At 49.3% G+C, this 20,403-nt stretch overlaps 1 long non-coding RNA gene across 2 annotated transcripts in view; it reads right to left on the minus strand.

Annotated features, from left to right (window-relative positions):
* LOC134966401 (uncharacterized) overlaps window positions 1-19,742 on the minus strand; it is a 98,047-nt gene extending 78,305 nt beyond the window's left edge. Inside the window, exon 1 of one of the 2 annotated variants that reach the window (XR_010188641.1) lies at window positions 19,547-19,742. This is a non-coding gene — a long non-coding RNA (uncharacterized LOC134966401). Of the gene's footprint in view, window positions 1-17,106; window positions 17,147-19,546 lie in introns of those variants that run through there. The other variant, XR_010188642.1, reaches the window with a different exon arrangement.
* Window positions 19,743-20,403: the final 661 nt, after the last annotated feature.

Genomic DNA, 20,403 nt, shown 5'->3' on the forward strand with positions numbered 1-20,403 from the left:
TTCAGAGAGATAGATCATAAATTGGCAAAAAATATACAATATATGATTGTGGCTATAAGGGACATGTTGGAGGTTACAGAAACCACTCCTGTACCTCAGGAGAAGGCGTATTTATGTAAGGAAAAGAAGTCCAAAGTCACATTCCCCCCTTTACACGAACTAAATGCTCTGTTTGAAGGGATGTGGGTGAATCCTGATAAAAGATTTCGTATTCCCAAAAGGATTCACATAGCTTACCCTTTCCCGGCTGAGGACAGGAAAAAGTGGGAGTCACCCCCTGTGTTAGACAGTGCAGTTTCCAGGTTGACAAAGAAGGTAATTCTCCCTGCTCCTGGCACGGCTTCTATTAAAGAGCCGGCAGACCGCAAAATGGAAATGACATTGAAATCCATTTATGTTACCAATGGTACACTGATTAGGCCCACTATTGCCTGCGCATGGGTGAGTCGCGCTATTGAAAAATGGTCAGAAAGCGTGTCATCAGAAATTGACACGATTGATAAAGATGAGATACTCCTTAAGTTAGGGAATATCAAGGACGCTGCCGCCTACATGCTGGAAGCAATGAACTATATTGGACTCGCCAGTGGAACGCGGATGCAGATTCCAAAAGAAACATGGAGGTTCTCACATATAAAGGTGAGGCCTTATTTGGCGATGGCCTGGATGCGTTAGTCTCGGCGGCTACCGCAGGTAAGTCGACATTTTTGCCCTCTGCGCCTGCACCGGCAAAAAAGACCTATCACCCGCAAATGCAGTTCTTTCGGCCCAATAAATACAAAAAGACGAGAGGTTCCCCCTTCTTTGCAGGTAGGGGAAGGGGAAAGAAGCCCACAGCGGCTCCAGGTTCCCAAGAGCAGAAGTCTACTCCTACTTCTGCCAAATCCCCAGCATGACGCTGGAGCTCCCTTGTGGGAGGCCGCTCGGGTGGGGGCACGTCTCAGACTCTTCAGCCAGGATTGGATTCTGTCTGGCCTGGATCCCTGGGTGTTGCAAATAGTATCCCAGGGGTACAAGCTGGAGTTTCAAAATGTTCCCCCATGCCGATTTTTCAAATCGACCTTGCCAGTTTCTCCGTCAGAAAGAGAAGCAGTAACAGCGGCGATCCAAAAATTATGTCAACACCAGGTCATAGTCCTGGTACCGTTGTCACAACAAGGGAGGGGTTTTTATTCAAGCCTCTTTGTGGTTCCGAAGCCGGACGGCTCGGTCAGACCGATCCTAAATCTAAAGGATCTGAATGGTTACCTAAAAAGGTTCAAGTACAAGATGGAATCACTTCGGGCAGTGATTGCCAGTCTGGAGGAGGGGGACTACTTGGTGTCGGTGGACATAAAGGATGCTTACCTGCATGTTCCCATTTATCCTCCTCACCAGGTTTATCTGAGATTCGCGGTTCAGGATTGCCATTACCAATTCCAGACATTACCTTTCGGTCTCTCCACGGTGCCGAGGGTATTCACCAAGGTGATGGCGGAGATGATGGTTCTCCTTCGTCAGAAAGGAGTCAATATAATTCCTTATCTGGACGACCTCCTGATAAATGTGAGATCCAGGGAGCAGTTATTACAAAACATATCACTCTCTCTGTCAATACTCCAACAACACGGGTGGATCATAAATTACCCAAAGTCACAGTTGTAACTGACAACAAGGTTATCTTTCCTCGGGATGATTCTGGACATAGAAGTTCAGAGAGTATTTCTTCCGCTGGAAAAGGCTCTGGAAATCCAGAAAATGGTAAAACAGATATTGAAACCATCAAGTGTGTCGATCCATCAGTGCATTCGGTTGTTGGGGAAGATGGTGGCGGCCTACGAGGCCATACAGTTTGGCAGGTTCCATGCCAGAGTATTCCAGTGGGACCTGTTGGACAAGTGGTCGGGTCACACCTACACATGCACAGAAAGATAATCCTGTCGTCAAAAACCAGGATTTTGCTCCTGTGGTGGTTACACAACTCTCACCTACTAGAGGGACGCAGGTTCGGGATTCAGGACTGAGTCCTGGTAACCACGGATGCAAGTCTCCGAGGCTGGGGAGCAGTCTCTCAGGGAGAAAACTTCCAGGGACGTTGGTCACAACAGGAAGCCTGCCTTCACATAAACGTTCTGGAGCTAAGAGCCATTTACAACGGCCTTCAACAAGCGGTACATCTTTTTCAAGACCGTCCCGTGCAGATCCAGGCGGACAATGTAACAGCAGTCGCATACATAAACAGGCAGGACGGAACGAAAAGCAGAGCGGCAATGGCAGAGCCGACAAAGATCCTCCGCTGGGCAGAAAAACATCTACAAGCTCTGTCGGCAATATTCATTCCGGGAGTAGACAACTGGGAAGCAGACTTCCTCAGCAGACACAATCTCCATCCAGGAGAGTGGGGCCTCCACCAAGAAGTCCTTGCAGAGGTGACAAGTCTTTGGGGAGTTCCTCAAATAGACATGATGGCGTCTCGTCTCAACAAGAAGCTTCAGAGATACTGTTCCAGGTCGAGAGACCCTCAAGCAGTAGCAGTGGATGCACTGGTGACCCAGTGGGTGTTTCCGTCAGTGTATGTCTAAACTCCACTTCCGCTGATCCCAAAAGTACTCAGGATCATAAGAAAAAATAGGATTTTAATACCTACCGGTAAATCCTTTTCTCCTAGTCTGTAGAGGATGCTGGGGACTCCAAAAGGACCATGGGGTATAGACGGGATCCACAGGAGCTTGGGCACACTAAAAAGACTTTGACTGGGTGTGAACTGGCTCATCCCTCTATGCCCCTCCCCCAGACCTCAGTTATAGGAACTGTGCCCAGGAGAGACGGACAGTTCGAGGAAAGGATTTTTGTTAAACTAAGGGCGACAAACATACCAGCCCACACCGCAAACATACCGTACAACCGGAGTAGCAGGAAAGCAGATAACAGTATGAACTAACAACAGCAACAAGCTGAATATAACTGATACACAACCCACGTGTAACAAAAATAACCAGTATCAATATAGTGATGTGCACCGGACATTTTTCGGGTTTTGTGTTTTGGTTTTGGATTCGGTTCCGCGGCCGTGTTTTGGATTCGGACGGGTTTTGGCAAAACCTCACCGAAATTTTTTCGGGCGGATTCGGGTGTGTTTTGGATTCGGGTGCTTTTTCAAAAAACCCTAAAAAAACAGCTTAAATCATAGAATTTGGGGGTCATTTTGATCCCATAGTATTATTAACCTCAATTACCATAATTTCCACTCATTTCCAGTCTATTCTGAACACCTCACACCTCACAATATTATTTTTAGTCCTAAAATTTGCACCAAGGTCGCTGGATGGCTAAGCTAAGCGACACAAGTGGCCGACACAAACACCTGGCCCATCTAGGAGTGGCACTGCAGTGTCAGGCAGGATGGCACTTCAAAAAAATAGTCCCCAAACAGCACATGATGCAAAGAAAAAAAGAGGCGCACCAAGGTCGCTGTGTGACTAAGCTAAGCAACACAAGTGGCCGACACAAACACCTGGCCCATCTAGGAGTGGCACTGCAGTGTCAGACAGGATGGCACTTCAAAAAATTGTCCCCAAACAGCACATGATGCAAAGAAAAAAAGAGGCGCACCAAGGTCGCTGTGTGACTAAGCTAAGCGACACAAGTGGCCGACACAAACACCTGGCCCATCTAGGAGTGGCACTGCAGTGTCAGACAGGATGGCACTTCAAAAAAATTGTCCCCAAACAGCACATGATGCAAAGAAAAAAAGAGGCGCACCAAGGTCGCTGTGTGACTAAGCTAAGCGACACAAGTGGCCGACACAAACACCTGGCCCATCTAGGAGTGGCACTGCAGTGTCAGACAGGATGGCACTTCAAAAAAATTGTCCCCAAACAGCACATGATGCAAAGAAAAAAAGAGGCGCACCAAGGTCGCTGTGTGACTAAGCTAAGCGACACAAGTGGCCGACACAAACACCTGGCCCATCTAGGAGTGGCACTGCAGTGTCAGACAGGAAGGCACTTCAAAAAAATTGTCCCCAAACAGCACATGATGCAAAGAAAAAAAGAGGCGCACCAAGGTCGCTGTGTGACTAAGCTAAGCGACACAAGTGGCCGACACAAACACCTGGCCCATCTAGGAGTGGCACTGCAGTGTCAGACAGGATGGCACTTCAAAAAAATTGTCCCCAAACAGCACATTATGCAAAGAAAAATGAAAGAAAAAAGAGGTGCAAGATGGAATTGTCTTTGGGCCCTCCCACCCACCCTTATGTTGTATAAACAGGACATTCACACTTTAACGACCCCATCATTTCAGCAACAGGGTGTGCCACACGACTGTGACTAAAATGACTGGTTGGTTTGGGCCCCCACCAAAAAAGAAGCAATCAATCTCTCCTTGCACAAACTGGCTCTACAGAGGCAAGATGTCCTCCTCATCATCATCCTCCGATTCCTCACCCCTTTCACTGTGTACATCCCCCTCCTCACAGATTATTAATTCGTCCTCACTGGAATCCACCATCTCAGATCCCTGTGTACTTTCTGGAGGCAATTGCTGGTGAATGTCTCCACGGAGGAATTGATTATAATTCATTTTGATGAACATCATCTTCTCCACATTTTCTGGCAGTAACCTCGTACGCCGATTGCTGACAAGGTGAGCGGCTGCACTAAACACTCTTTCGGAGTACACATTGGAGGGAGGGCAACTTAGGTAGAATAAAGCCAGTTTGTGCAAGGGCCTCCAAATTGCCTCTTTTTCCTGCCAGTATACGTACCTACTTGGATGCAGTCACTCATATAATCCTCCACCATTCTTTCAATGGTGAGAGAATCATATGCAGTGACAGTAGACGACATGTCAGTAATCGTTGGCAGGTCCTTCAGTCCAGACCAGATGTCAGCACTCGCTCCAGACTGCCCTGCATCACCGCCAGCGGGTGGGCTCGGAATTCTTAGCCTTTTCCTCGCACCCCCAGTTGCGGGAGAATGTGAAGGAGGAGATGTTGACGGGTCACGTTCCGCTTGACTTGACAATTTTCTCACCAGCAGGTCTTTGAACCTCTGCAGACTTGTGTCTGCCGGAAAGAGAGATACAACGTAGGTTTTAAATCTAGGATCGAGCACGGTGGCCAAAAGGTAGTGCTCTGATTTCAACAGATTGACCACCCGTGAATCCTGGTTAAGCGAATTAAGGGCTCCATCCACAAGTCCCACATGCCTAGCGGAATCGCTCTGTTTTAGCTCCTCCTTCAATGTCTCCAGCTTCTTCTGCAAAAGCCTGATGAGGGGAATGACCTGACTCAGGCTGGCAGTGTCTGAACTGACTTCACGTGTGGCAAGTTCAAAGGGTTGCAGAACCTTGCACAACGTTGAAATCATTCTCCACTGCGCTTGAGTCAGGTGCATTCCCCCTCCTTTTCCTATATCGTGGGCAGATGTATAGGCTTGAATGGCCTTTTGCTGCTCCTCCATCCTCTGAAGCATATAGAGGGTTGAATTCCACCTCGTTACCACCTCTTGCATCAGATGATGGCAGGGCAGGTTCAGGATTGTTTGGTGGTGCTCCAGTCTTCTGTACGCGGTGGCTGAATGCCGAAAGTGGCCCGCAATTCTTCGGGCCACCGACAGCATCTCTTGTACGCCCCTGTCGTTTTTTTAAATAATTCTGCACCACCAAATTCAATGTATGTGCAAAACATGGGACGTGCTGGAATTTGCCCAGATGTAATGCACGCACAATATTGCTGGCGTTGTCCGATGTCACAAATCCCCAGGAGAGTCCAATTGGGGTAAGCCATTCTGCGATGATCTTCCTCAGTTTCCGTAAGAGGTTGTCAGCTGTGTGCCTCTTCTGGAAAGCGGTGATACAAAGCGTAGCCTGCCTAGGAACGAGTTGGCGTTTGCGAGATGCTGCTACTGGTGCCGCCGCTGTTCTTGCTGCGGGAGGCAATACATCTACCCAGTGGGCTGCCACAGTCATATAGCCCTGAGTCTGCCCTGCTCCACTTGTCCACATGTCCGTGGTTAAGTGGACATTGGGTACAACTGCATTTTTTAGGACACTGGTGACTCTTTTTCTGAGGTCTGTGTACATTTTCGGTATCGCCTGCCTAGAGAAATGGAACCTAGATGGTATTTGGCACCGGGGACACAGTACCTCAATCAAGTCTCTAGTTGCCTCTGAATTAACGGTGGATACCGGAACCACGTTTCTCACCGCCCAGGCTGCCAAGGCCTGAGTTATCTGCTTTGCAGCAGTATGACTGCTGTGATATTTCATCTTCCTTGCAAAGGACTGTTGGACAGTCAATTGCTTACTGGAAGTAGTACAAGTGGTCTTCTGACTTCCCCTCTGGGATGACGATCGACTCCCAGCAGCAACAACAGCAGCGCCAGCAGCAGTAGGCGTTACACTCAAGGATGCATCGGAGGAATCCCAGGCAGGAGAGGACTCGTCAGACTTGCCAGTGACATGGCCTGCAGGACTATTGGCTTTCCTGGGTAAGGAGGAAATTGACACTGAGGGAGTTGGTGGTGTGGTTTGCAGGAGCTTGGTTACAAGAGGAAGGGATTTAGTGGTCAGTGGACTGCTTCCGCTGTCATCCAAAGTTTTTGAACTTGTCACTGACTTATGATGAATGCACTGCAGGTGACGTATTACAGCTTGACAAAGGCAACACACGGCTTGACACCTGTTGTCCGCATTTGTGTTGAAATAATTCCACACCGAAGAGCTGATTTTTTTTGTATTTTGACCAGGCATGTCAATGGCCATATTCGTCCCACGGACAACAGGTGTCTCCCCGGGTGCCTGACTTAAACAAACCACCTCACCATCAGAATCCTTCTTGTCAATTTCCTCCCCAGCGCCAGCAACACCCATATCCTCATCCTGGTGTACTTCAACACTGACATCTTCAATTTGACTATCAGGAACTGGACTGCGGGTGCTCCTTCCAGCACTTGCAGGGGACGTGCAAATAGTGGAAGGCGCAAGCTCTTCCCGTCCAGTGTTGGGAAGGTCAGGCATCGCAACCGACACAATTGGACTCTCCTTGGGGATTTGTGATTTAGAAGAACGCACAGTTCTTTGCTGTGCTTTTGCCAGCTTAAGTCTTTTCATTTTTCTTGCGAGAGGATGAGTGCTTCCATCCTCATGTGAATCTGAACCACTAGCCATGAACATAGGCCAGGGCCTCAGCCGTTCCTTGCCACTCCATGTCGTAAATGGCATTTTGGCAAGTTTACGCTTCTCATCAGACGCTTTCAATTTTGCTTTTTGGGTCATTTTACTGAACTTTTGTTTTTTGGATTTTACATGCTCTCTACTATGACATTGGGCATCGGCCTTGGCAGACGACGTTGATGGCATTTCATTGTCTCGGCCATGACTAGTAGCAGCAGCTTCAGCACGAGGTGGAAGTGGATCTTGATCTTTCCCTATTTTAACCTCCACATTTTTGTTCTCCATTTTTTAATGTGTGGAATTATATGCCAGTATCAATAGCAATGGCCTACTACTATATATTCTGCGCACAACTAAAATGCACCACAGGTATAGAATGTAGATGGATACTATACTTAATGACGACACAAAGGTAGGTACAGCAGTGGCCTTCCGTACCGTACTGCTATATATACTGGTGGTCACTGTGTCAGCAAACTGCAAAACTAAAATGCACCACAGGTATAGAATGAAGATGGATAGTATACTTAATGACGACACAGAGGTAGGTACAGCAGTGGCCTTCCGTACCGTACTGCTATATATACTGGTGGTCACTGTGTCAGCAAACTTCAAAACTAAAATGCACCACAGGTATAGAATGTAGATTGATAGTATACTTAATGACGACACAGAGGTAGGTACAGCAGTGGCCTTCCGTACCGTACTGCTATATATACTGGTGGTCACTGTGTCAGCAAACTGCAAAACTAAAATGCACCACAGGTATAGAATGTAGATGGATAGTATACTTAATGACGACACAGAGGTAGGTACAGCAATGGCCTTCCGTACCGTACTGCTATATATACTGGTGGTCACTGTGTCAGCAAACTGCAAAACTAAAATGCACCACAGGTATAGAATGTAGATGGATAGTATACTTAATGACGACACAGAGGTAGGTACAGCAGTGGCCTTCCGTACCGTACTGCTATATATACTGGTGGTCACTGTGTCAGCAAACTGCAAAACTAAAATGCACCACAGGTATAGAATGTAGATGGATAGTATACTTAATGACGACACAGAGGTAGGTACAGCAGTGGCCTTCCGTACCGTACTGCTATATATACTGGTGGTCACTGTGTCAGCAAACTGCAAAACTAAAATGCACCACAGGTATAGAATCTAGATGGATAGTATACTTGACGGCACAGAGGTAGGTACAGCAGTGGCCTACTGTACCGTAATGCTATATATTATATACTGGTGGTCACTGGTCAGCAAAACTCTGCACTGTACTCCTCCTATAAAATATTATACTGGTGGTCCCCAGTCCCCACAATAAAGCAGCACACTGAGCACAGATATGGAGTGTTTTTCAGGCAGACAACGTATACTGGTGGTCACTGTCAGCAAAACTCTGCACTGTACTTCTGCTATATAATACAGCTGCTCCCCAGTCCCCACAATTAAGCAGTGTGAGCACAGATATATGCAGCACACTGAGCACAGATAAGGAGCGTTTTTTTCAGGCAGAGAACGGATAAAACTGGTGGTCACTGATCAGCAAAACTCTGCACTGTACTCCTCCTATATTATACAGCTGCTCCCCAGTCCTCCCCACAATTAAGCAATAAAGCACAATCAAGTTCAACAATAACGGAGAGGACGACAGCCACGTCCTCTCCCTAACATTTCCAATGCACGAGTGAAAATGGCGGCGACGCGCGGCTGCTTATATAGAATCCGAATCTCGCGAGAATCCGACAGCGGGATGATGACATTCGGGCGCGCTCGGGTTAACCGAGCCATACGGGAGAATCCGAGTATGGCTCGGACCCGTGTAAAAAGGATGAAGTTCGGGGGGGTTCGGTTTCCAAGAATCCGAACCCGCTCATCACTATATCAATACAACTGCAAGGAACAGTCCGCACTGGGATGGGCGCCCAGCATCCTCTACGGACTAGGAGAAAAGGATTTACCGGTAGGTATTAAAATCCTATTTTCTCTTACGTCCTAGAGGATGCTGGGGACTCCAAAAGGACCATGGGGTCTATACCAAAGCTCCAGAGCGGTCGGGAGAGTGCGGACGACTCTGCAGCACCGATTGAGCAAACATGAGGTCCTCATCAGCCAGGGTATCAAACTTGTAGAACTTAGCAAAAGTGTTTGAACCCGACCATGCAGCTGCTCGGCAAAGTTGAAGTGCCGGGACCCCTCGGGCAGCCGCCCAAGATGAACCCACCTTCCTGGTAGAATGGGCCTTTACTGACTTCGGCAACGGTAGCCCAGCCGAAGAATGAGCTTGCTGAATCGTATTACAAATCCGGCGTGCAATAGTTTGCTTAGAGGCAGGATTTCCAATCTTGTTGGAAGCAAACAGGACAAACAGAGCCTCTGTCTTCCTAGTAAGAGCCGTTCTGGCGACATAAATTTTCAAAGCTCTTACAACATCAAGAGATTTTGGGACCGCCACAGCATCCGTAGCCGCAGGTACCACAATAGGTTGGTTTATGTGAAACGAAGAAACCACCTTCGGCAGAAATTGTTGACAAGTCCTCAATTCCGCTCTATCCGAATGAAAGATCAAATACGGGCTCTTGTGAGACAAGGCTGCCAACTCGGACACCCGTCTGGCAGACGCCAGAGCCAAAAGCATGACCACTTTCCAAGTGCGAAACTTTAACTCAACCTTACGCAAAGGTTCAAACCAGTGGGACATAGGAAACTGCAACACCACTTCAAGATCCCACGGCGCCACGGGAGGCACAAACGGAGGATGGATATGCAGCACTCCCTTCACGAAAGTCTGAACCTCAGGAAGGACGGCCAATTCTTTTTGAAAGAAAATAGATAAAGCCGAAATCTGCACTTTGATGGAACCCAATTTCAGGCCTGCATCCAAGCCTGCCTGCAAAAAATGGAGGAAACGACCCAAGTGAAACTCCTCCGCAGGAGCTGCTTTGGTTTCACACCACGACACATACTTTCTCCAAATACGGTGATAATGTTTTGCCGTAACCTCCTTCCTAGCTTTAAGGAGAGTGGGGATGACCTCCCCGGGAATACCTTTCCGAGCTAGGATTTGGCGCTCAACTTCCATGCCGTCAAACGCAGCCGCGGTAAGTCCAGAAACACGCAGGGCCCCTGGAGTAACAGGTCCTCTCTTAGAGGAAGCGGCCAAGGATCTTCTACAAGCAATTCCTGAAGATCCGGATACCAGGCCCTCCGTGGCCAATCTGGAACGACGAGTATTGCCTGAACCCTCATTCGTCTTACGATCCTCAGCACCTTTGGAATGAGAGGAAGCGGAGGGAACACATACACCGACTGAAACACCCACGGAGTCACCAGGGCATCCACTGCACTGGCTTGGGGGTCCCTTGATCTGGAACAATACCTCGGAAGCTTCTTGTTGAGGCGAGACGCCATCATGTCTATCAGAGGAATTCCCCAATGCCTTGTCACTTCTGCAAATACCTCTTGATGAAGAGCCCACTCTCCCGGATGGAGATCGTGTCTGCTGAGGAAGTCTGCTTCCCAGTTGTCCACGCCCGGGAGGAAGACTGCTGACAGAGCGCTCACGTGCTGTTCCGCCCAGCGAAGGATTCTTGTGGCCTCCGCCATTGCCGCCCTGCTCCTTGTTCCGCCTTGGCGGTTTACGTACGCTACCGCTGTTATGTTGTCCGACTGGATCAGGACAGGGAGACCCTGAAGAAGGTTCTTCGCTTGCAGGAGGCCGTTGTAAATGGCTCTTAACTCGAGAACATTTTTGTGTAGACAAGATTCCTGGCTTGACCACTTTCCCTGGAAACTTCCTCCTTGCGTGACTGCGCCCCAGCCTCGGAAACTTGCATCTGTGGTCAGCAGGACCCAGTTCTGGATTCCGAATCGGCGCCCCTCCAGAAGGTGAGAACCTTGCAGCCACCACAGGAAAGAAATCTTGGCCCTGGAAGATAGACTTATTTTCCGGTGCATTTGCAGGTGAGACCCGGACCATTTGTTCAGCAGATCCCACTGAAACACCCGGGCATGAAACCTGCCAAACGGAATGGCTTCGTAAGCCGCAACCATCTTCCCTAGCACCCGAGTGCATTGATGAATCGACACACTTGTCGGCCTCAGAAGCTCCCTGACTATGGTCTGGATTTCCAGAGCTTTGTCCTCCGGAAGAAACACTCTCTGTAGCTCCGTGTCTAGGATCATGCCCAGGAAGGGCCGCCGAGTGGACGGGATCAACTGAAACTTTGGTAAATTTAGAATCCAACCGTGATGTCGTAGAACCAACAGGGAGAGATCCACATTTCTTAACAACTGTTCCTTGGACCTCGCCTTTATCAGGAGATCGTCCAAGTACGGGATAATTGTGACCCCTTGCTTGCGAAAGAGAACCATCATTTCCGCCATTACCTTGGTGAAAACTCTCGGGGCCGTGGAAAGCCCAAACGGCAACGCCTGAAATTGGTAATGACAATCCTGTACCGCAGACTTCAAGAAGGCCTGATGAGGAGGGTATATCAGGACGTGCAAGTAAGCATCCTTTATGTCGACTGACGCCATAAAATCCCCCCCTTCGAGGCTGGAGATCACAGCTTGAAGAGACTCCATCTTGAACTTGAAAATTTTCAAGTATGGATTGAGGGATTTCAGGTTCAGAATCGGTCTGACCGAGCCGTCCGGCTTCGGCACGACAAAGAGGCTCGAATAGAACCCTTCCCCCCTTTGGGACGGGGGAACCGGCACAACGACCCTCTGTTGACACAACTTTTGTATCGCAGCACTTACCACATCTCTTTCGGGAAGAGAAACTGGCAAGGCCGACACGAAAAAGCGCGCGGAGGGGGGGGGGGGGGCATCTCCTGAAACTCCAGTTTGTACCCATGGGACACTATGTCTAAGACCCAAGGATCCAGGGCCGATTGAAACCAGACCTGACTGAAGAATCGGAGACGGCCCCCCACCGGTACAGACTCCCGCAGGGGAGCCCCAGCGTCATGCTGTAGATTTGGTAGAGGCAGGGGAGGACTTTTGATCCTGGGAGCCTGACACGGCGGGCGAATTCTTTCCCCTTCCTCTATCCTTTGAAGCGAGGAAGGACGAGCCCTTTCCTTTTTTGTATTTATTAGGCCGAAAGGACTGCATCTGATGATGGGGTGCCTTTTTCTGTTGTGTGGGAACATAAGGAAGAAAAGATGACTTACCCGCAGTAGCGGTAGACACCAGGTCAGCAAGGCCGTCACCAAACAAGACACTACCTTTAAAAGGGAGAGCTTCCATATTCTTCTTGGAGTCGGCATCAGCATTCCATTGATGAATCCACAGCACCCTCCTGGCCGAGACCGCCATGGCATTGGCTCTTGATCCCAAGAGGCCAACATCCCTCACCGCAGCGTCCTTGATATAACCAAGAGTCAAAAGAATGTTATCCTTATCAAGGGTATCCATATCAGAAGCCAAATTATCAGTCCACTTAGCAATAGCACTACTCACCCAAACCGACGCCACAGCAGGTCTGAGCAATGCACCAGTATTAACGAAAATGGACTTCAATGTCGTCTCCAGCTTGCGATCCGCCGGATCCTTGAGAGCAGCCGTGTCAGGAGACGGAAGCGCCACCTTCTTGGACAGTCGTGATAGAGCCTTGGCCCTCATTCCGAGTTGTTCGCTCGGTATTTTTCATCGCATCGCAGTGAAAATCCGCTTAGTACGCATGCGCAATGTTCGCACTGCGACTGCGCCAAGTAACTTTACTATGATGAAAGTATTTTTACTCACGGCTTTTTCTTCGCTCCGGCGATCGTAATGTGATTGACAGGAAATGGGTGTTACTGGGCGGAAACACGGCGTTTCAGGGGCGTGTGGCTGAAAACGCTACCGTTTCCGGAAAAAACGCAGGAGTGGCCGGGGAAACGCTGGGAGTGCCTGGGCGAACGCTGGGTGTGTTTGTGACGTCAACCAGGAACGACAAGCACTGAACTGATCGCACAGGCAGAGTAAGTCTGGAGCTACTCTGAAACTGCTAAGTAGTTAGTAATCGCAATATTGCGAATACATCGGTCGCAATTTTAAGAAGCTAAGATTCACTCCCAGTAGGCGGCGGCTTAGCGTGTGTAACTCTGCTAAATTCGCCTTGCGACCGATCAACTCGGAATGAGGGCCCTTGTCCACATTCGGGGACGACTCCCATTTTTCCCTGTCGTCAGAGGGGAAAGGATACGACATCAAAATTCTCTTGGGAATCTGCCATCTTTTGTCAGGCGACTCCCAAGCCTTTTCACAAAGCGCGTTCATTTCATGAGAGGGCGGAAACTTCACCTCAGGCTTTTTCCCCTTAAATAAGCAAACCCTTGTGTCTGGAACAGCAGGTTCCGCAGAGATATGTAAAACATCTTTGATAGCTACAATCATGTACTGAATACTCCTAACAACCCTTGGATGTAAAGAAGCCTCATTGAAATCGACATCGGAATCAGAGTCCGTGTCAGTATTTGTATCTGCCATCTGGGTAAAAGAACGCTTTTGTGATCCTGAGGTGGTCTGTACCTGAGACAAAGCCTCCTCCATGGATTTCCTCCATGTTTGTGTCTGCGAACCAGATTTATCCAGCCTCTTAGACAATAAAGCCACATTTGCATTCAGTGTACTCAGCATAGTCACCCAATCAGCAGTCGGCTGTGCCGACAGAGTCATACTCAAATCCCTCTCTGTGCCCCCAGTAACTTCCGGGGAGGAACACTCAGCCTCAGACATGTCGACACGTAGTACCGACACACCCACACTCACACCGGCCAAAAATCAAGGGGACAGACCCACAGGGAAGCCTGTAGAGAGAAACACAGAGGGAGTATGCCAGCTCACACCCCAGCGCCCATATACTAAAAGAGATAATATATGTGTCTAGCGCTGTCTAAATAGGATAAAAGCACCAAATTTTATGTGCCCCCCCCCCCCCTCCCCGTTTTGCTCCCTTGTTACTTGAGGGAGCTTGGAGGTCCGGGCCAGCGTCTCTGCAGCACTGTGGAGAGAGAGAAAATGGCGCTGGTGAGCAGTGTGCGACTAAGCCCCGCCTCTTCCCGGCGCGCTGTAGCCCGCTCAATTTGAAATGTATTATACTGGCGGGGGTATTCTATACGGTGCCCGGGCACCGTATATACATTTTGCCAGTCCTCTGACCCCAGTAACTGCTGCCCAGGGCGCTCCCCCCCAGCGCCCTGCACCCTGTGAGTGCCGTTGGTGAAGTGTGTGTGGGAGCATGGAGCGCAGCGCTACCGCTGCGCTGTACCGTTACTGAAGTCTTCTGCCGTCTGATGTCTTCGGTTCTTCTAATACTCACCCGTCTTCTTTCTTCTGGCTTCTGTGAGGGGGGTGACGGCGCGGCTCCGGGAACAAGCAGCTAGGCGAACCAAGTGATCGAACCCTCTGGAGCTAATGGTGTCCAGTAGCCTAAGAAGCAGAGCCTTTAACTAAGAAGAAGTAGGTCTGACTTCTCTCCCCTCAGTCCCACAATGCAGGGAGCCTGTAGCCAGCAGGTCTCCCTGAAAATAAAAAACCTAACAAAAGTCTTTCTAGAGAAACTGAGGAGAGCTCCCCTAGTGTGTGTCCAGTCACTCCTGGGCACAAAGTCTAACTGAGGTCTGGGGGAGGGGCATAGAGGGAGGAACCAGTTCACACCCAGTCAAAGTCTTTTAAGTGTGCCCAAGCTCCTGCGGATCCCGTCTATACCCCATGGTTCTTTTGGAGTCCCCAGCATCTTCTAGGACGTAAGAGAAACAAGGGTTCGAGCAATCTTCATTGCCCCAGACTGGCCAAGGAGGGCTTGGTACCCAGATCTTCAACAGTTACTCATAGGAGATCCTCGGCCTCTTCCTCCTCGAGAGGACCTGCTGCAGCAGGTGCCGTGTGTGTACCAAGACTCAGGGCCAGATTAACAATGGGGCGGATGGAGCTACAGCTCCATGCCCCAGACAAAAATAGGCCCATCAACATGACAGCCTGATGATGATAAACTGCCCAGTTGGTCACATGGTTTCCATAAATGATAAGAATTTAAATTATAATTCTAATTTCCTCACAAAGTGATGCTGTTTTTCTACTTTTACTTATTTTGGGAGACATTGGGGATTATAGTGTAAGGAGTGTACATGCCTATATGTCACTGGCCACACCCGCACAACATTAGCCACACCTCCTCAACTTCTCACAATAGGCCCTTGATAATTTTCAGCACCAGGCCCATGTGGATCTTAATCCGGCCCTGCCAAGACTTACCGTGGCTACGTTTGACGGCATGGCTGTTGAGCGCCGTATCCTAGCCAGGAAGGGTATTCCCGAGGAGGTCATCCCCACCCTTATTCAGGCCAGAAAGGGAGTAACGTCGAAACATTACCACCGTATTTGGAGAAAATATGTATCTTGGTGTGAATCCAAGAAAGCTCCTACGGAAGAGTTTCATTTAGGACGTTTTCTCCATTTTTTGCAGGATGGTGTGGAGGCGGGCCTCCGATTGGCATCAATCAAGCTCCAGATTTCGGCCTTGTCAGTGTTCTTCCAGAAACAATTGGCCTCTCTTCCAGAGATTCAGACCTTTGTGAAAGGGGTTCTGCACATCCAGCCTCCATTCGTGTCTCCAGTGGCACCATGGGACTTTAACGTGGTATTGCAGTTCTTCCAATTAGATTGGTTTGAGCCTCTACAAAAGATAGAGCTGAAATTTCTCACTTGGAAAGTGGTGATGTTTTTGGCTTTGGGATCCGCAAGGCGGGTGTCTGAATTGGGGGCCTTGTCTCACAAGAGCCCTTACCTGATCTTCCATGAAGATAGGGCAGAGTTGAGGACTCGTCAGCATTTTCTTTCGAAGGTGGTTTCATCTTTCCACATAAACCAATCCATTTTTGTGCCAGTAATTACTGACACATTCACTGAGCCAAAATCTCTAGATGTGGTTAGAGCTTTGAAAATCTATGTTGCTAGAATGGCTCGTATACGGAAAACAGAGACTCTATTTGTCCTGTATGATCACAACAAGATTGGCTGTCCTGCTTCCAAGCAGGCTATTGCACGTTGGATTAGAAATACGATTCAGCAAGCTCATACTACGGCTGGATTGCCGTTACCGACGTCGGTAAAGGCCCACTCCACCAGGAAGGTGGGCTCATCCTGGGCGGCTGCCCGGGGGGTCTCGGCATTACAACTTTGCCGAGCAGCTACTTGGTCAGGAGCAAACACATTTGCTAAGTTCTACAAGTTTGACACCTTGGCCGATGAGGACCTCAAGTTTGGTCAATTGGTGCTGCAGGGTCATCCGCACTCTCCCGCCCGTACTGGAGCTTTGGTATAGACCCCATGGTCTTGATGTAGTCCCCAGCATCCTCTAGGACGTATGAGAAAATAGGATTTTGATAACCTACCGGTAAATCCTTTTTTTCTCCTAGTCCGTAGAGGATGCTGGGCGCCCGTCCCAGTGCGTACTTTACCTGCAGTTTAGTTATTAGAGTTACACAAGTTGTGTTATCTTGGTTTCAGCATGTTGCAGCAATTGGTTCATGCCTGTTGGCATGTGTTATGTTGAATGCCATGTGTGCGGCATGGTTGAGGGTGTGAGTTGGTAGATATCTCACCACTAGTTAAGTAATTCTTTTCCTCGAAATGTCAGTCTCCCTGGGCACAGTTCCTACAACTGAGGTCTGGAGGAGGGGGATAGAGGGAGGAGCCAGTTCGCACCCAATGAAAAGTCTTTAGAGTGCCCATGTCTCCTGCGGATCCCGTCTATACCCCATGGTCTTGATGTAGTCCCCAGCATCCTCTACGGACTAGGAGAAAAGGATTTACCGGTAGATTATCAAAATCCTATTTTATCCAATACTATGCTATCCCCAAGGTCATAAGTCATATATTATAATAGTCATGCTAAGAGTCTGCTGACGATTCGAACTAAGCTGCTCTTATCTTTGTCCAGTCACTAACCTTCTACCAGTGTGCTATGCCGTGCCAGGCCTCTGAAAGCATATGCAAGAGACAGCAACAGCACAGCCCTGATATAGGCAGTTGTCATTATGACATCACAGCATGACCTCACACACCCCAACAGACCGGCTAAGACTGGTTATTTCTGGTTTGAGGCCCTTGTCTTTTACATGACTGACCTAAGGGAAATGTGATTTCACTCATTATTTAAAACTATTACATTAGAAAATTTTTATTACTACCATTTGCCCACAGTTTTGCTTGCTTAGTGGTGTATATTTTATATTGTACACAGGGCCGGTGCAAGGTTGCTAGGCACCCTAGGCAAAGCTACATAATACTGCCCCTGCATAAATGTACTAATGCGGGATGAGAATGTGCCATGAGAGGTGCGAGATCCAGTGCCGCTGCCGGCATTTCAACGCCACTGCAACAGCAACTTGCACCCTTCACCTTTAATTGGATTCCCCCTTAAAGTATACAACATTCTCGGGGGGAGGGGGTACATTACCTTAATACTTGCTGTCAAATCCTATCTTCACTGCTTTCTTCAGTCAGGTTAGCTCTGCTGGTTACTCACTGATCTGCCTGAGCTGTCACCTATAGGAGGAGCCATAGTGCAGCAGCATTCCACTAGGTGATGGACCTCTGCCATTTAGATAAAAAGCAGCGCCAGTGACCGGAATAATGGGGCCAAGTATACTGTTGTCTCCGAGGTCCCCTATCTCAACCCAGCACTCCCACCCATGCACGCCTTCCCCAGAGCACCTATAGATGATGTGCTGATGTGTGGCAGCTGGCAATCATCTGGCAGTGCAGCGGTGGTTGCTCAGCTACTTCTAGGCGGCCGCAGCGGGATCCCAAGAGGCAGGGACAGAGAAGCGCCAGAGCTGCACGTCAGCATGCCCTTTATACTGTATATTTGTGTCTATTTAATGGTGCATCAGGTGTCACTGCAGCTGTGGAACACGGTCCAGTGCTCAGCTTGCTGTGTCTACTCAATGCTGCCTTCCCTGGTATCCCAGAGCTACTGGTTCCCATTATACAGCCCACATCCTCTGGACCCGACATTTCACAGTGCACCAAGCGCCAATTGGTGCAATTAAACTTTTTGCCACCGCACTGTATTGTAACAATGGTAGATGTCTATACCGGTCTCACCAGTATGTAGCAACTCAATTTCTCTCGTTCAGCGCACTGGGGTAAACCTGATTGTCTGCCTGCAGTGCTGTCGAATCGCTGCGTTGGGAGGCGGTGGTCCTGGGCCCCTTGCAGGCAGCTCTGCTCTCACACATAGCACTGCAGTTCAGGGGCTAAGTCCCGGCTGCAGCGGCCTCCTACAAACCGCCCGCTAGTGCAGCTTGCAAGGCGTTAACACATGCATCACCGTAGCCGCCAGAGATGGTGTGGGGCTGTGGCACAGCGAAAAACATTTAAATAAACATTTTTACACACCTGGCGCTGGTAATACATGTTGTTACTGGCACCTAGGGACCCCTAAACATTTTGGACCATTCCAAGACTCAGGGTCCCTTGGTACCTTGTTGCCGGGGCTGACAAAGGGGAGGGGTGTGCAGAATGCAATATGGAGAGAAACATGGAGAGGGGAGGAAATAGGATGGATGGACAAATGTATTATATGCTGCATAGCATGGGTCCCAACTCCTGAGGGAGTGGGAGACCTGCCACCATTAATTACAAAACAAAGGGTGCAGCACACAGCAATCATTACAAAATATAGGTCCCCCATTGGTGTACATTGTTGGTAGAGATAGCGACTGGACCCCTTTCTCCCTGTCTGTGAGGTCTAACTCGTGCTGGGAGTGAGGGACAGTCTGCAACTACTTGTCAATATACAAGTGTCTTTAAAAGTGTTTGAATACACTTATAAAGTGGCAAGTACTTTGCAGCCTGTCCCTCACTCCCAGCATGCGATCTGCAAACAGGGAGAGATCAGGTTACTCACTCACTGAAGCAGCCGACCCACCCGAAGGGCAGCAGTAGCTCCTGTCCTGATAAAATATATACGGTACAGCAGAGCCAGTCTCATGTCATGATCTCCATCCTGTAGTAGCCTCACCATGTCTCCGTACATGTGCTCCCCCCCTCCCCCTTGCACTGCCACTGAGGTCACTTGCCCAGCCTGACCCATCAACATTACGCCTCCGGCGGCAGGTACTCTACCGTACCCAGGGTGTGTGCAGCAGAGGCGACCCCTTGTGCAGGTGCCTCACAGTGATTGCCGTGTATACATGTTGCAACGGGGGGGGGGGGGGGGGGGGGGGGGAATTTATGCGGATGCTATTGCAGGGAGAGAGGGGTGGAGGGGGGGATTGCAGAGAGAGGATCAGACAGTGGTGTACTTTAACTGTACAGAGAACTTGCTTATCACCACCATGCTGCTTACTTTATGTGCATAAAACCGATGGGTTACACTTACTGTGCTAGCTGGTTACAGTTAAACGGCCGTGACATCCCTGCTCCTCGTCTCTTAAGGAAGAGGAGCCGCTCAGCTAATGAAATAAAGGAAGCATTCATCGGTAGCGTGCAGCGACGCCCTCCAGTGGCAGCCGCCCATAGGCAGCTGCCTAAAGCTGCCTAGTGGTGGCGCCGGCCCTGATTGTACACATAGGGCCTGATTCCGGTTGGATCGCAATCGCAATAAGCGATCCAACGGCAAAAATTGCTAAGAGGATGCGGGCTCATGCGCAGGGCCCATCCTGCACATGCGCCTGCAGTTTCTGCGGCGCCCCGCAGAAAATGCTATCGCCTCTGTCTGTCAATGAGGCAGAGATGGTCGCAGTGCGGGGGGCAGCAACGCTCCATTTCCAAGGCAGAGACGGAACATTGTGGGGATGAGGCTTCAAAATAGGGGCGGCAACAGAAAAACAGGGGGCGTAGTTGGGGCGGCTGCGTGACATCACACGCAGCCGATGCAATCACAAAAATGGTTGCGGGCCTCCTGCGGGTGCCTGACATGTGGGGAGGACTAGCCCTGTGCTGGGCTTCCCCCCCGCATGTCAGAGAATCTGATCGTAGATGAGCTAAATTTAGCACATCAACGATCAGGTCTGAATCGACCCCATGGAACAAAAAAAAGGCCCAAATTATGTGATTTTAGTTTTGTTTGTCAATTTTTGAAAACAAAAAAACAAATCCAGTCACGGCTGTTTGGCAAAAACCAAATACAAAGCCGGATGACAAATCAGGGCCAAATCCAAATCCAGCAAAAATGGTCCTGTGCACATCTGTAGTAATATTCTAATATCACATTTTGGGGCAGATGTATTAACCTGG

The sequence above is a fragment of the Pseudophryne corroboree genome, chromosome 10, assembly GCF_028390025.1.
Source record: "Pseudophryne corroboree isolate aPseCor3 chromosome 10, aPseCor3.hap2, whole genome shotgun sequence".
Classification (NCBI taxonomy): Eukaryota; Metazoa; Chordata; class Amphibia; order Anura; family Myobatrachidae; genus Pseudophryne; species Pseudophryne corroboree.